Below are 15,524 nucleotides of genomic sequence, written 5' to 3'. Positions count from 1 at the left end.
GAGCAAAGAAAACTAGCTCTGATAGTGTCAAAATACCACAAGATCTCACACTAAGATGTTTTTGAATGGAATGTCTTTTTCATTTGGAAATAACATTTTTTGGAAGTACTTCATGTAAGTTTGATTATCCTGTCTGATAACACATTGTCTGTGATAACCAGCCACAAAAAATAATAATTTGTCTTAAATCAGTTTTTATCTTTTGAAATTACTCCTTGTGTGGATTTTGAAGGGAGAAATGGGCTCATTCATAAAGTACAACCAGAATTCAGTATCTTTAGATACTCCATTAAGTAGGAGTCCCCCCCAAAAATTGGCAGCACATCAAGGCTCCACCTTCCTTTTATGTTCCTCTTAGGAAAAGTCACAAAAACGTTACTTTATGCAGCCAGAAATGAAGTAGCTTGAAAGAAGCCTACTGGCAATCTCTGAGACAGTGGCACTAGAAGATAGGTGACACACATTACTCAGCACAGCACAGATATAGTATGGTTGTACATGATTGATTTATGCTGCAGACGGAGTCTCACAGGCATGTGTTGCTCAGACCGTGAAACCAACTGAAAATTATTCGTAAATCCTTAGACATTTTTTCATGGCAACATGGGTCTAAAACTACAGCAGCAGAAACTGAGTTTATTTGTGTCCTATAGTCTGTCTGCTCTGAGGGTCTGCTAGCCATATTCAGTAGTTCATATGGAAAGAAAAGCCTTGGGATCAGATTAACCCCTTCTTTTCCCAGTTCTGGATGAAAAGCACATTGCTTTTCCAGTGCTTTACTGCAAACACATTCAAAAATAGCTATAGGAAATTGAGATTCTATAAAATCTTCCTGGGGGAGGACCAGGATGGTAAAACAAAGCTCTTCAGAAAGGATTTTTTCTTTTTTTTTTTCTTTGTTTTTTTAAATGCTCTGAATTTCATAATCTAAACAGAGCAGGGTGACCCCACATATTTTTTGCTTTTTCTTGGAGAGCTCAACTCAATGTTTTGTTTTCCCTTATCTCTGTACCGCACAAATAAAATACACTTTTTTGTTCTATATCATCCCTTTCTGCTGTGTACTTCTCTAAGCATTTTCTCAGCTTCAGTAAGAACTTGCACCAAAGCCTTTTCCCCTGCAACCTTCCTTCTTGCAGGCCCAGTAATTTCCTTCTGGTTCCATATTCCTGCATACATTTTCAGAGAAGACAATTCCTTCTTTACTTTTTCTCTTTTCTGGGCTACATAGATAGAACACTTACATAGATAAAGTAAGAACAACTTCCTCCCAGAAAGCCTGAAAGCACACAAACAGCCTAGTCATCCAGCTCCAGAATGATCTCAAAGAAACCCACCACGGTTCAGAAAGGCCCCCCTGTGCTAGAAGAAAGCCCCAGGTGCTCCAGCACACCTCTCTTAAAGCCTGGGGAGGGGCACAAGTTCATTAGTTCCCTACATCTGTGCCCAAAGAAAGCAGCTGTTGACCATCCTCTGGCCAGAATCAACTTGTTAATCCCCATAAAAGACATGGCTACGTCTGCTTGTAGTGTCTCCCCAAGGGGCTGCAATAAACCCCATAACTCAATTGCTTCTGAAACCTGATCTGCAGGCAAATATAAGGCTTCAGCTGCTAGAAAGAGGGGTAAGGGTGTTTTAACTCAGGGCCCAGGCTTTGTTTTGTAGCTATTTGGGTTTGTGATTATGTAGAGGGTTTTTGGGGGGGCATGAAAGTAAGGACCTGGAATTTTATCAGATTTAATAGCAGGTTGAGCATCTCCTGTGGGGAACGGAGGAAGGAACCTAATCTTGCTTTCTACTAATATCTCTTCTTAAAGGATGAGGATTGGCTCCTGGCCTTGCAGATCAGTACAAGGTAAGATTACTTTAATATAAACTTAATACTTATTTTTGTCTTAAATTCTAATAAATCTTGGCTTTTCTGCCAAGAACAAAAAATAAGACAGTTCTGATTTAAAAATCTATATTCAAAAAACTCTGATTTTTACAATGCCACTGTCTTATGACATGTCAAACACTCCATCCAACTCCTTTTCCACAGTAGGCTTAAACTTAAACCAAAAAATTCTTATTTGTACTGATACACTTATTTGCATAGGTTTCCCATGGTATCTACAGTGAGATGAAACCCTCTAAATTTATGGAACAATACAGTTCATATAAACCAAATAAACCTTTATAATATAATACAACTTATAAAGTCTGTGTGTGGAATATTCTGGTGGTTAAATATTGGAACAAGATTCCAGTTTTGAAGGTTAATTACAAAGGTAGGTAAGAGTTTGCTTTCTTGGTAGGTTTTAGATCAAATCTAGGTTATGGCCCATGTAAAGAATGTGTATGGCTAAACAAAGGAAGAAAAAAAAAATAAAGTGTTTGGTCAAAAAGCTATAGGAAGACTGAAGGGCACTTTGTGTCTCTCTTCCAATAGCAACCTCAGTAAAGCAAAATCTGAAAAGAGACACAGACAGACTAAAATGCAAAGAGAGATAAGAAAAACACTTTAATACCTTGAGCTGCTATTGTGGTGCCACTCTCTCTATGAGATTGATAGAGAGAAGAAGAAGAAACAGAATCAGTTTAGAAAACTGCTGTGGAGAACCCTGCCAGGGGAAGGCTTGTAAGGCTTTTATTCTGCACACACTTCCAGGAGTAAAGCACTTTATCCAAGACAATCAAAACTCATGTTTTCACACAGATGACATCATTTATTTGCAGATGTGATACTTCAAGATCACTTATGTCTAAAACAAACTCATGCTTTCTATTTGGCTAGACTGTTTGCAATGGCAAACCAGTAATACATTCAACAGTTGTAAAACTGTGTATTCAACTTTAGTGGCACGTGCATATTTGTACTTGGAGACCCCACGAGAAGAGAAGTTCATGTTATGCAAGGAAACAACAAGATGAGACTTGTGCACGAAGGCTGCTGGAAAATCTGATATCAATCACACTCTTATCGTGGTAGTCACGGGCATGAGCCCTGGTTACAAACCTGCAGATCATAAAGGGAGCATGAGCTGGCACAGCTCTGCACGGGCTTCATGTGTGGTGGTGGGGAAGCAAAATAAACAAAATGCCAAGCCAGGAAACAGGCTACTATCATCCTCACTGGGTATCGTGACTTTGCAAGAGTCAGTGCAGTAAAATCTAGTATTACATTTCAGGAACTTGGCTCAACTCCCCAATCCCGTTGTATTTCAGCTACTGTTAAACCTTGGTGCCAGTGAAAAGCAGAATTTTCAGTTAATTCTACATTTCAGAGAGGAAGAATGGCCAGTCTTCTTGTTCCCGCAAAGATAAAAACTTGCGCAGAGTCCAAGCAATATTCGAGCTCTCTGAGATATCTTCCTCCTTTTTGTTTTCAACAGAAGTATTCAAAGTAAAACTCAGTCTTTCTTTAATAGTTTTGTGCAAACCTTTGCTCTTATAAGAGGGGGAAATGGTTTCGAGCCAGCTGAATTACTTGCAAATTGATTTAATGGGTCCAATTACTGAATTTGAGTAACCAAGGTTTTGAATAACTGAGATACTTTTCAATGTAAGCAATAAATACCAGGGATAGAACTGTATTATAGGAAACAGAGACTATGACTGAGCTTTGGATAATCAAGATTCTAGTTTGTATCATGTGTACTTTGGCAGCAGCTGATTCCTATAGGAATAAAAAAGTAAGAACATGTGCAAACTGCAGTATGACACTACCACTGTGACCTCGTCAACAGCTTCAAGGTCATCATTAGGAGAGTCTTCAGCTTTTTTTTTTTTTTTTCCTGGTTGTATGTGGATTGTTAAGATTTATTACAATCATTGCAAGAGAACACCTGCTAAATGTCAAAAGATTCCTGGGAAACTTCAAGTGTTTTGCTAAAGGCAAAACTATACCTTTTACATAGCTTTCAGGAATCCAGCTTGATGGAATACAGTCTAGTCTTCATTGATCATGCTCTAAAGTAGAAATACAACCACAAGTGATATTCAGAAACATATTTGTTCTCCAGACAAATTTACCTGTGTTTAAAATGATCCATGTCTTGCTTCCTGATATATATCATACTCTGAGTAAGGACCAGATCTGTGGTTGAAGTCAGCTGGCATTGCCGTAATGGCTTTGGTGGAGCTATGAGGAGTCACACCAGCTGAGCACTTAATCAGGTGCCTGAGCACTGTCTAAATGTGTTGGGAAAAATTAAATTTGACTTGTGAAATTTATACTAAACAAACATGGAGAAATGTCTTAATGTCCAAATTTCTAGAGGTTTTTAGCTGAAATTTGCCATGCATCTCCTTTGACAGCATTGCAGCATTCCTCCCCTACATCACCATTTTATTTTCAGCTCAGTGATTCTCTTTTCTTTGAGCAAGGAAACTCTGTCTGCTTTTCATGACTAATATATGGCCCCTGAGTGAAGGCAAGGCTGTGATTCAAATCAAGAGTTCTGTTGACATTATAATCCTTAGGAGCACAGCTGGAGCATTTCATGAACGGTAGCAAAGACCCTCCATTGATTTACTGCCTTGGTATTCAATCAGGAGTCCATGTTCTGTGTTGTTAGCTGCAACATACAAAAAATAACTTGGTGAACTTCTAATTAAGGCATTTAGCTTCTTGCCTATCTTGTAAGAAAAGATTTGTGCTATATATGAGATGCTGCTGCTTTTATGGATTCTCCCCTATTTTTATAGCAGGAGGGCTTCAGGCCCTAAGAAGGTCCTGTGGGCTATAAACGGGATAAACACCAAAGTTGCTCTGTGACCCTTCCAAGCAGAAGACGAAGCAGTGTGGGATGTCAGGAATTTTCATGCTTCTCCCCCAAGCTCTGTACACCTTCTTTTTGTTCCAGTTGTATGCAAAATCTTTACTAGCTATAATCGTCCCTCAAGCAAGGCGGAGCGGGGTGGGTAGGAAATCACCTCCGTTCTCACGAGAGCTGCAAAGGGAATCCACAGCTCTGCTTCTGGGCAGCAAATAAACCCTTCCCTTTCTGCAGTGCCAGTCCCCAGCCACAGCATGCACGAGAGCAATTTTGAAGCCGTGCTCTTTCTCGTCTCGCCCTTCGTTCCCAGGGAGAGAGCGACCGTGCTGCCAGCCCCCACTGACCTGAAGATGAGAGTTCCCTAGATTGTTTCCAGCTTGCACTGCTAGCCCTGCTGAACGAATAGCACTTACAGTATTTTTGGGGTGGTGACTCACAAGAAAGTCATGAATGCCCCCTTAAAAGTCTGTCAAAAGCCCCCTGCTAAGAAGTGTTTTCTTTTTCCTGTTTTCGTTGTCCAGGCTGCCTGTGGATATTTCCACAAGGCTCCAACACAGTTTTCTCAATTTGTTGTCCAAGCAGCAAGTTGTACCCTAAAAGGCAACAGAGTGGAGATGCAGACCCTAATCTGACACCGTTCCTGTTCATCACACCCTATAGCAATAGCCAGAACATATATCCCTTCCAGTCATTGCAGAGGGTACCAAGGTGCCAGCCAGGACCAAAACCACTGAAGCTCCTGAATGCCTTTCAACTGCTTTATCTACCTACTAATTTCAAAGGTACTTCAGGCGGCTAAAAACATGGAAATTTGAGAGTTTAGGGATAAAGGTGTTTTGGCAGATCTGGTATCAAGTGCATCAGTCATTTTTTTATTTAACCCTCAGAAAGTGCTTCAGAAACTATTGATCCTTTCAAAAATAACATAAAATAATCAGAGATTGTTATCACAGATACTTGTATCTTCAAGAGGTATGAAGTTTAAAGACTTGATCAAGACCAAAGAAAAGCTGGTGTTGAAGCATGGTCTGGATGCAAAAAAGGGCTCAGAACAACTGTAAGATCTGGAGTTGTGAGTGTTATATTTGGACTGAGAGGCAGCTGTGGAAAGGAAAAATGGCATATGTCCATTTTTTTGGCATGAACACACAGCAGGAGATACAATGCCTTGGTAGAAGGTATTGTCTGCTTACCTTTTTTCATTTCTAATGCTTATATCCTTCAGTTGCCTTCACTGTGGCTCAAGCTCTATTAGTGGCTGGGTTTCAAATTTTCCTTCTCTTACTGAGCCAGAGCTTCAGCTGGTCAGAGCTCTGCTAAAGGCACCCCGTGCCAGGAAGATGGTAGTCAAGACCTGCCCTGATCTCTGTTGGTACACCTAGAGCTTGGTGACACAAGGCTTACTGAATAATTCTTCACAGGGCCCATCAATGTTTTATTTGACCTGCACTGTTAGGGCTGGGTCCTCCAAGAGGTGTATCATGGCAATATGACCACACTATGAAATTGCTCTCCCATGAGCAAGGGCTGGTGCCCAGCTCAGCAGCAATCCTTCCATCAAGGTGATCCCTACACCATAAAAATCTCATCTTCTCAAAAGTGGGCCATTAGAAACACTAAATAAGTCAAAGGAAAACTCGAGCCAAAACTTTTGAGCATGGAAATCTCACATGGTGAACCAGAGCAGATCTCTCCTGAATTGCTTTCTTCTTTACAGGCTGATGAAGCAGGTCTGCACCCTGTGAAATGGGCCTGTTACCTTGCAAGTGGAGCCACTGTTCCTTCCCAGGGTGACCCCCACATCCTGGTAGAAGCTGGAGAAGTGTCCAGAGATACTGGGCAGGATTGCAAGAAGAAAATGCTGTGTGTTTGTGGGCTTTTTGGAATAATTTTTATCCCTTTTCAATTTGCTATGAACAACTGGGTAGGGAGAGTGGCAAAGAACAGAAAGGCTGGGCTGCTCCCTTTGTTATTTAAGGGTGCAGTACCTGGTGCATTGGAGTCCTGATACTTTAGTGAGCCTTTGGGCTACAACAAAACCAAGCAGAATAATAAGTGATTTATGGCTGTTGGTTTATTACTGATCTATAGCTGCAGCAGAGGCATTCACTGAAAACTGCTCTCAATAACTGTTCAGTCAGTATATTCCTTTCGGAAATATTTAGCTGTGATCTCTCTCACTGGCACGAAGAGGAAGAACTGTTACAGTATTGCACTTGTAGAACTACAAAAACATTTCTAGTCTGTGTATGGTTAAAGACTAAGTGTAAGTCCTGCAGGAGTTGAATAACAGTATGTAGATAAACCAGCCATGGAATATTTCTATTATTGCTACTTTAAAAGTATTTCTTAATGTTATTCTTGACAAACAAAATATTCCATAATAATCTTTTATCTTAGAGCCCTGATTCTAACATAGTGAAAAATCGGGGTGGGAGGGAAGGGGGGGGTATGAACCAAACCTACTGATCTAAACAGTGCAGGATCTGACATTAGTAAAATAATGTCATGTAAAAATAATGAGAGCATAAGGTTTATGACTGCTTATTTGGTGGGGCTGGGGTTATCCAATGGGAGAAATACTACCAAAGTCCAGTGAGATATGGTTACTAGGCAGGAATCCCAGGAGATTCTGTTACCATGCAGGAATCCCATGAGACAGTATTATCAAGAAGGAATCTGTACTATTCAGTTCACCACAAGGCAGTAATATTAGATTTTTAGAAATAAATCCTGTGGTATCTTGTTTTATAAGAGTTGGCACAGAAAGGAACACAGAAAAATGCAATGGAAGAAAGATGTCTCCCTGGAACCTGAGCTGGGAGCCCTAATCTTTACACCAATTTGTAGCAGAAATAAAACTTCACAAATTTTCCTCATGATCCTGAGATGTTTTTATTAAATATGATATTAATCACTTATTTGTGAAATTTTTTTTAACAAAATACAGATTTGATCACTGAAACGGCAAGGCATGAATGCTGTTGTGACTAGGTTTTGATTGTCATAACTTCTAAATTTTTTTATTTATAATGTGTTTTGCTTGTATCATGAATAGTACTGCTTTGTTTTAGATGTGCAATATAACTGTTTTACATCAGCACTAACCGAACTAATGAGCTGTTCAGATCAGTCTTACACTACATATTTGTGTGATGCCTCACATGAAGTTTGCAGCATTTGAACAATAGAAGAATGTAAGAGGATTAACAAAACAATATTTGTTTTCCTTATTATCTTTTTCTTCCAGTACCAGTGACACTGGTCTGTTTGGCAAGAAGTGACTGGACACTTGTTTCAAGAAGACCTAACTTAATTGCAGCCTCTCTTTGGAAATTGGCCACTACACCTGTAAATTTTGAGAGCCTTCTGCCAGCGATGGAAAGCATCCTCAGAAAGCTATTTCCAAGGTGCCCAAAGGAGGAAACTAAGGCTTGCTATTTTCATTTGATCACAACAGGTAAGTCTGAATGTTCACCTTCCTTTAAATGCAGTATTTTGCCTGCCTGTATCATGGTACACCTTTATCGGTATTTAATCAGATAAACTGTGATCAAGGACAAAATTCCCCTTAACAAAAGTTTAGTGTGAAGAGACAGATCAACTTTGTGATTAGCCTGAATAAAGGCTGAGTATGCATTAAATTAGGACCTAACACCAAGTTGCAGGTGTACTTGTGATTTATCAATATTTCTAAATAGATCCCTTCAGAGACCTATCTCTGAAGCCGTGCTTTGGAAGGTAACAAGTGCAGTAGGTCACAAACTCACACAGCCCCATACCTCCACACAAACAGTCAGAAACCTGTTGGGATGATTTGTCTCTCAAAAGTTGACCTTATTGAAAAGGGAGATGGGAAAACTCAGGACTTTAGGTGAGAAGCTAGAAGTGAGAGTGGAAACCTGTTGAAAAAACCACTGGTAATCTATGCTAGGATATTTATTTTTTTTAAAATCAATCAACAGCGGTGCCAAGCACAAGGATCGAGACCAAAAGCCATCAAGGAGAGTGCAGTGGTCCCACAGATGTCATTGCTCCTTGGATCCATCCAAGGATGACACATGGATGGCTGTCCAAAAGCATCACATGCTCCTGGCTGTGCTGACAACAAAGGTGTCACCCGTGGGACAGAGTCAGGTATTCCCCATGCTTTTTAAAGCTGCGGAAGGACTTGTCCCTGGTATTCAGATGTGATTACACCAAGCTGAAGAGAAAGAAAAGGAAGTGGCAGGAAGGAATATAAAACTCAAGAGGCATTAGCCTGTTTGCTGTGTTTGAGGCTACATTTGCTTGAGTGCCCATGAACAAGAAAGCAGGCACCACTGAATAGTAGGCTTAAGGAAAGTCAGTTTAGCTTCAGAAGAGGGTGTACATACACTGATCAGATCTTAACCCTAAAAGACATAATCAAACAACAGTGTGAGCATGGAAGACTTCTGAATGTGCTAAGTGGACCATTAGAAAACACAACACCTATAGTGGGGATATTGTGACGCAGAGGTACTAGGAAGATTACGAAGAGAGATTACTGGTAATGACAGATGGAAAAGTTACTGAACCCACACATTGGAGAGATGCAAATCACAGCCATAGTGCTTTTGTGATAAGGATTTCAACTCGGTAGTAATGGTTTGGGACCATTAGTTCACATACCGTGGCTTTACCCAACAGCCCTCAGATGCTAATGGCTTGCAGTCCCGTGACAACAGGGTTGTATCACGCCCGTGGTCCTGGGGCAGCTAAATCACTGGGGGCTTTGTGAACACATGAGGACTCCCCACACACCTCTAATGCACTTTTTTTTTATGTACCTCTGTCTAGAAGGCTGTGAAAATTTTAAGGAGGGGATCACTTGTGAGTAAACACCACAGTGAAATTCATTCTCTAAGCGTGATGACCAATTTCACATTCCTATAAGAAGGAAAAAATAAAGTCAAATGACTATATTGTCTTGGAAGAATTAATGTTAGTACATTCAATGCCAAGCTGAAAGCCAGGCCAATAGTTTGTGGTTCTCTCCTCATCTATAAGGGAAATCTCCTCATCTATAAGAAATCACTGATGTTCCACAGAGTTTGTCTCAACCTGTTTAGTTAAATGCCTTTTTCTTAATATAATGTGCTTCTACAACCTTTTTCTCTTTTATTACAAAGAAATCATTCTCATCTTCCCTTGTTTCCCCAGAGGCTTTCACAAATACTTTCTGTACTGTCAATCTTGCCAGCAGTATCTCCTGTGCTTACCTACACAAATGGGTATGCAATGTATATTTTCAAAAATTTGACTTAGGTGCCACTTGTTTCAGTGAAAGAGTAGCATTAGTGCAGAGTGACTTGATGCAGTCAGGTGGAGTCGCAGAGCCTATGTGGCAAGTTACAAGAATGAGACTTGGAGCAGAAATCTGGTTGTGAATTTGGTTTGGGATTTATTGCTCGGCAACTTGGAGTACAGCTAGTCAACAGCTGGCTCTCTAGCCAAAACACACTGGCAAACAGAGAAAAATTGTCATGGTAACAGTGCTACAGCACATACTGCAATGGCACTCTGGTCTAAGGGAATTCCTAAGTGGTACCACAGTAAAAATTATGACTAATAATAACCAGTAATAAACTATTGCTACTACTAATAATAGCAGTAATTATACTTATACTATAACAACAGCGAGATATATTTGGCTAGTATTTGGTGATTCCAAATTGCTGTTTAAACATATCTTGCTGATTTCTTGTAAGCTCTCTGCTTGGGTATCACAGCTCCTCCAGCAGCAGAGGGTTAGTCCACAAGCAAAGGCATTTCTGTATGTTCCCCTCTGCAGCTGATGGAATGTCTCTCCTTTTTCCCTAATCATCACAGAAGCTTAAATAATATATAGTGCTATGGAACTTTGTCATAAATGAGTATGGCCATGGGGTTGGAAGTGCTGAAGCTTCTGAAAGAGCAGTAGTAGCACAGCAGGGTGTTGGGTACAAACTGCTGCAGCCCCAAAAGAGGTTTCCAAAACCACTTCACCAATATCATCAAATTGTGATCCAATGTATTTGGGAGCTAACTCTGCAGCCTGTGTTCATGTTGAGTTGAAAACACCATGAAGCATGAGAATGGGTTTCAAACCACCCCTCAGGCTCAGTAAAAAATAATGGCAATTTGCTGCTCATAATAAACAACAACAGTGTGCAAGGTTTGTTCTTTTGATTCTGAATTATGATTGCACTTGCACCAGGTCTGCTACAGGAGGGAGTTTTGGGGTAGCTTTTTTATCTACACTCCATAATTTTCCCGCTGCAATTTAAACAAAGTACTGTGGTGATGAGAGGAGGGGAGGAACTTTCTAAATTCTGTAAAAATCTAATGTAGAACAATGCTTGCCTGCACGATTCTTCTCCCTCCTCTGCTTTGTCCTCCCAGCTCCCTAGAAGTGGCCCCAGCCAGTGTGAGAAAGACCAGGGGAGTTTTAGAGGACAAGAAAGAGGAGGTCTGGCTGCAGGTGTAACACATCACCAAACTGCAATATGTTTGTTATGAATGATACTGCTTGCCTCTTCAAATACTGATGGTGAAAACTGTCACTACCACCAAAAATAACATGCTTATTAAATCATTTTGGCAGCAGTTCAGTGAGGACTTCTAGACAAACAAACAGGGTAGCTTTGAGGTCTCCTTGGCTCTCTACTCCCTCCAATACCTTCCAGTCCCAAATCGGTGGTATTTTTACTGGAGCCACAGTCCAGCACTGTACAAAAAAGTCTACCGAGCCAGGCTTTCCATCTTACCCTCTTAGTGTAAGGTAGAGTCAGTACCAACAAACACTCATCTTCCCTGGGCTCCATCAGTTGACAGGATCTTCAGGATTGGTCCAATCCTTCCAAAGGTGGCCCTGGTCTGGCACAGTGCTTTAGTTCCTGGGGGTCCTGGCATGATGTCTTGATCAACTTCAGCTCCCCTCCTTCTGCAGCCACTCCTCTTGCATGGAACAAGACGTGTGACCTGACCCAGTCTCTTCTTAAAACCAATACACAAGCAGATAAGTACTGTTCATCCAGGTTGCTACGCTGATGTTGGACAATAAAGACTAAATGAAAATAACGTGATTGTGGTAATTTGTAATTAAAGCATGTAGACACATTATTGAGAACTGGTAGCTCCTGAGGGTTTTGGAAGACAAATCAGTCAGCAGCTCATTGCGTTTGCTGTTTTATCCCATTTGTTGTTGGATTGTAACTGAAGTCTTAGACTGATTTCTTTCAGAAAAATAGTAATAGGAATGACAATAATATGTACAGTGTTGTAGACAATAGGAATGGCATTTTACAGTAAGGACTTGTATCATCACTATGTTCCATCTTCCAAGAAGTATTCATAAAGACTCCCGTGCCTTTTGTTTCTCCGAGATCCTGCATTTGAACTTCAAGTGATGAGTAGCCTCCTAGTACGCTGGTCCAACAACTCTCAGGAATATAAATTTACAAATTAAGAAGTGGGAAGAGGGGGGAGAAGACATTAATTTTTGAAAGGTTGTTAGTTTTTTTGTGATGGAATCCTTTTTCACCCAAAAAGTGGTGCCCAAATTTAGTTTTTATCCACTGAAATAAATGGATATTCTGAAAACTCCAGGCATTTTTTTAATACTGCATTCCAGCATTATGAAGTTTCATTAAGGTAGCCAAAAATGTTTCCCTGCCCCAGTTCCAGAGAAATGCTAAACGGCCATGGATGTACTGACACCAACCTCTCTGATTTTGCCTGGTTCTTTACATAGTAGAATAAATTGCATACAGCTTGTCCTGTGCAGGTCAGCAGGAGCTCTGCTGTGTTCCTTTTGTGGTGGAGGGTGTGCTTCAGTGGTTATTATAAGACCGTAAGACTTTGGGGTTCACAAGGCTTTTTCTGGCCATGTCTCTGACAGGGTGGAATATTTTGTGACTGTATATAGCATGTGGCAAATAGCATAGCAGTGACTGCACAGCACTGTCTGAATTCCCTGGGCAGAGAATTTTCTCTTTGTTATGTATCGCTCCCATCCCACTGTCCTGATTCTAACAGCTTGTGTGTACATTCTTTATTCCCATTAATATCAATAATAATGTACCTGGAGATTCATATAAAAATAATCATTCCAAATGGCTGTGCTCTGAACATAAAAACAGTGTCTCTGGTAGGGATCAGATTTTCTATAGGCTCCACTTCTTTTGTTTTATTCCATTATTTTGGGAAATTACATGGAAATGAGTGAGAATAGAATTTAGTCAGTGTCTTTCATGCAATAGTTTACCCATTATTCCAGTTGAGTGGTAGCAAAGTAAAAATGTTGGAGCTGTGGGACATGTTCTGCTTGCATGGGACAGCTAACAGGTTTTAGATGACCGCACTATTACATTCAACATTTGCAGGACATACATATTCAGGAAGGAGACTTAGCTTATTTCCAGGTAGCTTCCAATCCACTAATGGAGGGAATCATGGGTTAGTCCTGGGAAACTAGTAAGAATTCCAAAGTCTTCATTCTGTTGTCTGCCTGGTTTAAGACTCTTTTCTTCTCAAGACAATCTTTAAAATGGTCATTTCAAGTTTGCATTTAACTCGTTCCAGATCTTAAAAAAAAAAAAAAAAAAAAAAAAAAAAAAAGCAGTCCTAAGTAAGGTAAGTATCTAAGCTATTTTCCTGACGATCTCTTCCTGCAGAGCACATTAGCAGTATGAAAACTGTACATTCTCTTGGTGCAAATATAAACATATTTTGAAAGGAAGAAAAATCATAAACTGAATACTCTTTGCCGAGAGCTAAGGAGTCTGTGTGGCTTCCTTGAACAGAGGGACTTGAGTCCAGTCCTGTTCCTTCTTTCATCTGCAGGAACAAAAATAGATCCTGCAAGAAAGGTTCTCTTAGAACAGTACCAGGAATCATCCCAAAGGAGAGGAGTGGTCTCTCCCTTTTTCTTTTGCTTGTTTTTTAACCTGCATGTATTAGTTCCTGTAATGCTGATCTTACTGTAGCTCTTGCAGCACTATTAGTGAAGTGAGAAAGATGGAAGGGAAATTCAGGTAATACAACAATGCCTGACTAGAATGAAGTTGCTCTGGGCCTTGAATGACGAGAGGAACCAAAAAATTAAGTCAAAAATAGAGCAACACAGTATGCCATCTCTGCAGGTTTCTTGGCATCGAGGGAATTTTTCTGGGCAAGGATCATTCATCCAAAACTTACTTATATCATCCAAGTGATCCAAACCTGGAGTGAGAACTGGCTCCCATTGTAATCCATAAGGCCTGTTATTAAACAACATAAAGACAGTGAATAACAATATGCTAAAACCTAAGATAAATCTTCTAGACATGTCTGATGACAGATAACCGATGCATCTGTTGACAGATAACCTGTTCTACAGACTTTGCAATGTGTTTCTTTGTTATATATCTGGCTTCTTATCTTTTGTTTCCATATGCCTTGAAGGGTAAGAAATTACATTTTACCTAATATATAACTGCTGTCATTAACTCCAAGCAACACAGGATCTGATGAGTAACCTCCATGCTGGTTGGTCTTGAAGCTCGGGAGCTGTTACCTGTGTATACTTCATGGCTTGCATTTCACTTTTCCAAAATTCACCTGGTTTTTCAAAAACCCAGTTCTTTCTGGCTGACTTCATCAGGAGCAATGTAGCATGGAACTGAGTACTTCTGTGAGCGAGCTGTCTGTTAAACTGTGGGTTTATAACTGCTTTCAGGACTTTTTGTGTGCCAGAGTGCAAGATAAATCTTTCACCATTGCCAGTACTGCTGGTGGTTATTAGGAAAGAAGAGTATTTGGAGAGGTTTCAGGATGTTTGTGTTCCAGCCCCTACCTCATGCAACCTGTAAGGTGCAGAGCTTGCCCAAAAATCAAAGGAGCTCATCTGTGCCTCTTGGTGTAGGTGAGTGCCACGGTCCTGCTGAACCCAAGCAGCTGTCCTGTCCTTGGGGATCAAAGTCAACATCGTACATTCTCTGCACGCTGTGCCACGTTGGGAAAGCACTTTGCCTAGACCAGGCTTTGAGAATCTCTGCCACAGTGGTTCTCCAACCCCGACGGATCACACAGATCTTTCACGTCTCTGCTCTTGATTCCCCCCTTGCCGCCCCAGACATACATGAAAACATCACATCTGATGGCAGCAGAGCTGCCCTTCACTGCCAACAGCAAGCAATGGGCTGGGAAGGAGGACAGCAACACCCAGCTCATGGAGGTATTCTGAGGATACAGCCACTGCCTTCTGAGAGGGCTCAGAACTTGCAGTGATGAACACCGCAAAAAGTCCAAGAGTAAATAAGGAAAAGAGACATCCATTTGTTTCACAGTTGTGACACTAAAGGTCAACTGGAAAAGCTAGTCTCCTACATGCTCAGAGAGGTTATGAATTGTACAGCTATGTCCATATATGTTCTGACAGATTTTAAGTGGTGCTTTGCTGGGAAGTTTTAAAATTCAGCAATACACGTCATTTGCTTACAACAGCCAGTTTTCTTCACATTAGCCACTGGTAAAAAATGATTCATGCAAGAGAGGCCACATGTTGAACAGACTCATGCAAACCAATTATGCTACATTCAAAGTCAGCTAAAACATTCTCACACAAAAAGTTAACTTAAGCTACTATTTCCCACAATAATAATAATAAAAATAAGCTTAACAAACACTTACCCTGATTCTCAAAACTCATTTTCTATTATGTTTCCTTTTACCAGTTTTTTTTGGCAGCGCGTCAAGTAATGTATCAGCAAAAGTATGTGT

At 40.5% G+C, this 15,524-nt stretch overlaps 1 long non-coding RNA gene across 1 annotated transcript; it reads right to left on the bottom strand.

The window, feature by feature from the left end:
• Positions 1-10,165: 10,165 nt before the first annotated feature.
• On the bottom strand, positions 10,166-14,019 carry LOC114012947 (uncharacterized). Its single transcript, XR_008748771.1, has 2 exons — positions 13,962-14,019; positions 10,166-13,348 (listed from the first exon to the last, which is right to left on the bottom strand). It is a non-coding gene; the product is annotated as an uncharacterized LOC114012947 (long non-coding RNA).
• Between the last annotated feature and the right edge of the window lie 1,505 nt (positions 14,020-15,524).

The sequence above is a fragment of the Falco peregrinus genome, chromosome 9, assembly GCF_023634155.1.
Source record: "Falco peregrinus isolate bFalPer1 chromosome 9, bFalPer1.pri, whole genome shotgun sequence".
Taxonomy (NCBI): Eukaryota; Metazoa; Chordata; class Aves; order Falconiformes; family Falconidae; genus Falco; species Falco peregrinus.
Note: the sequence above shows the minus strand (reverse complement) of the source record. Positions and strands in the feature narration are given on the sequence as shown.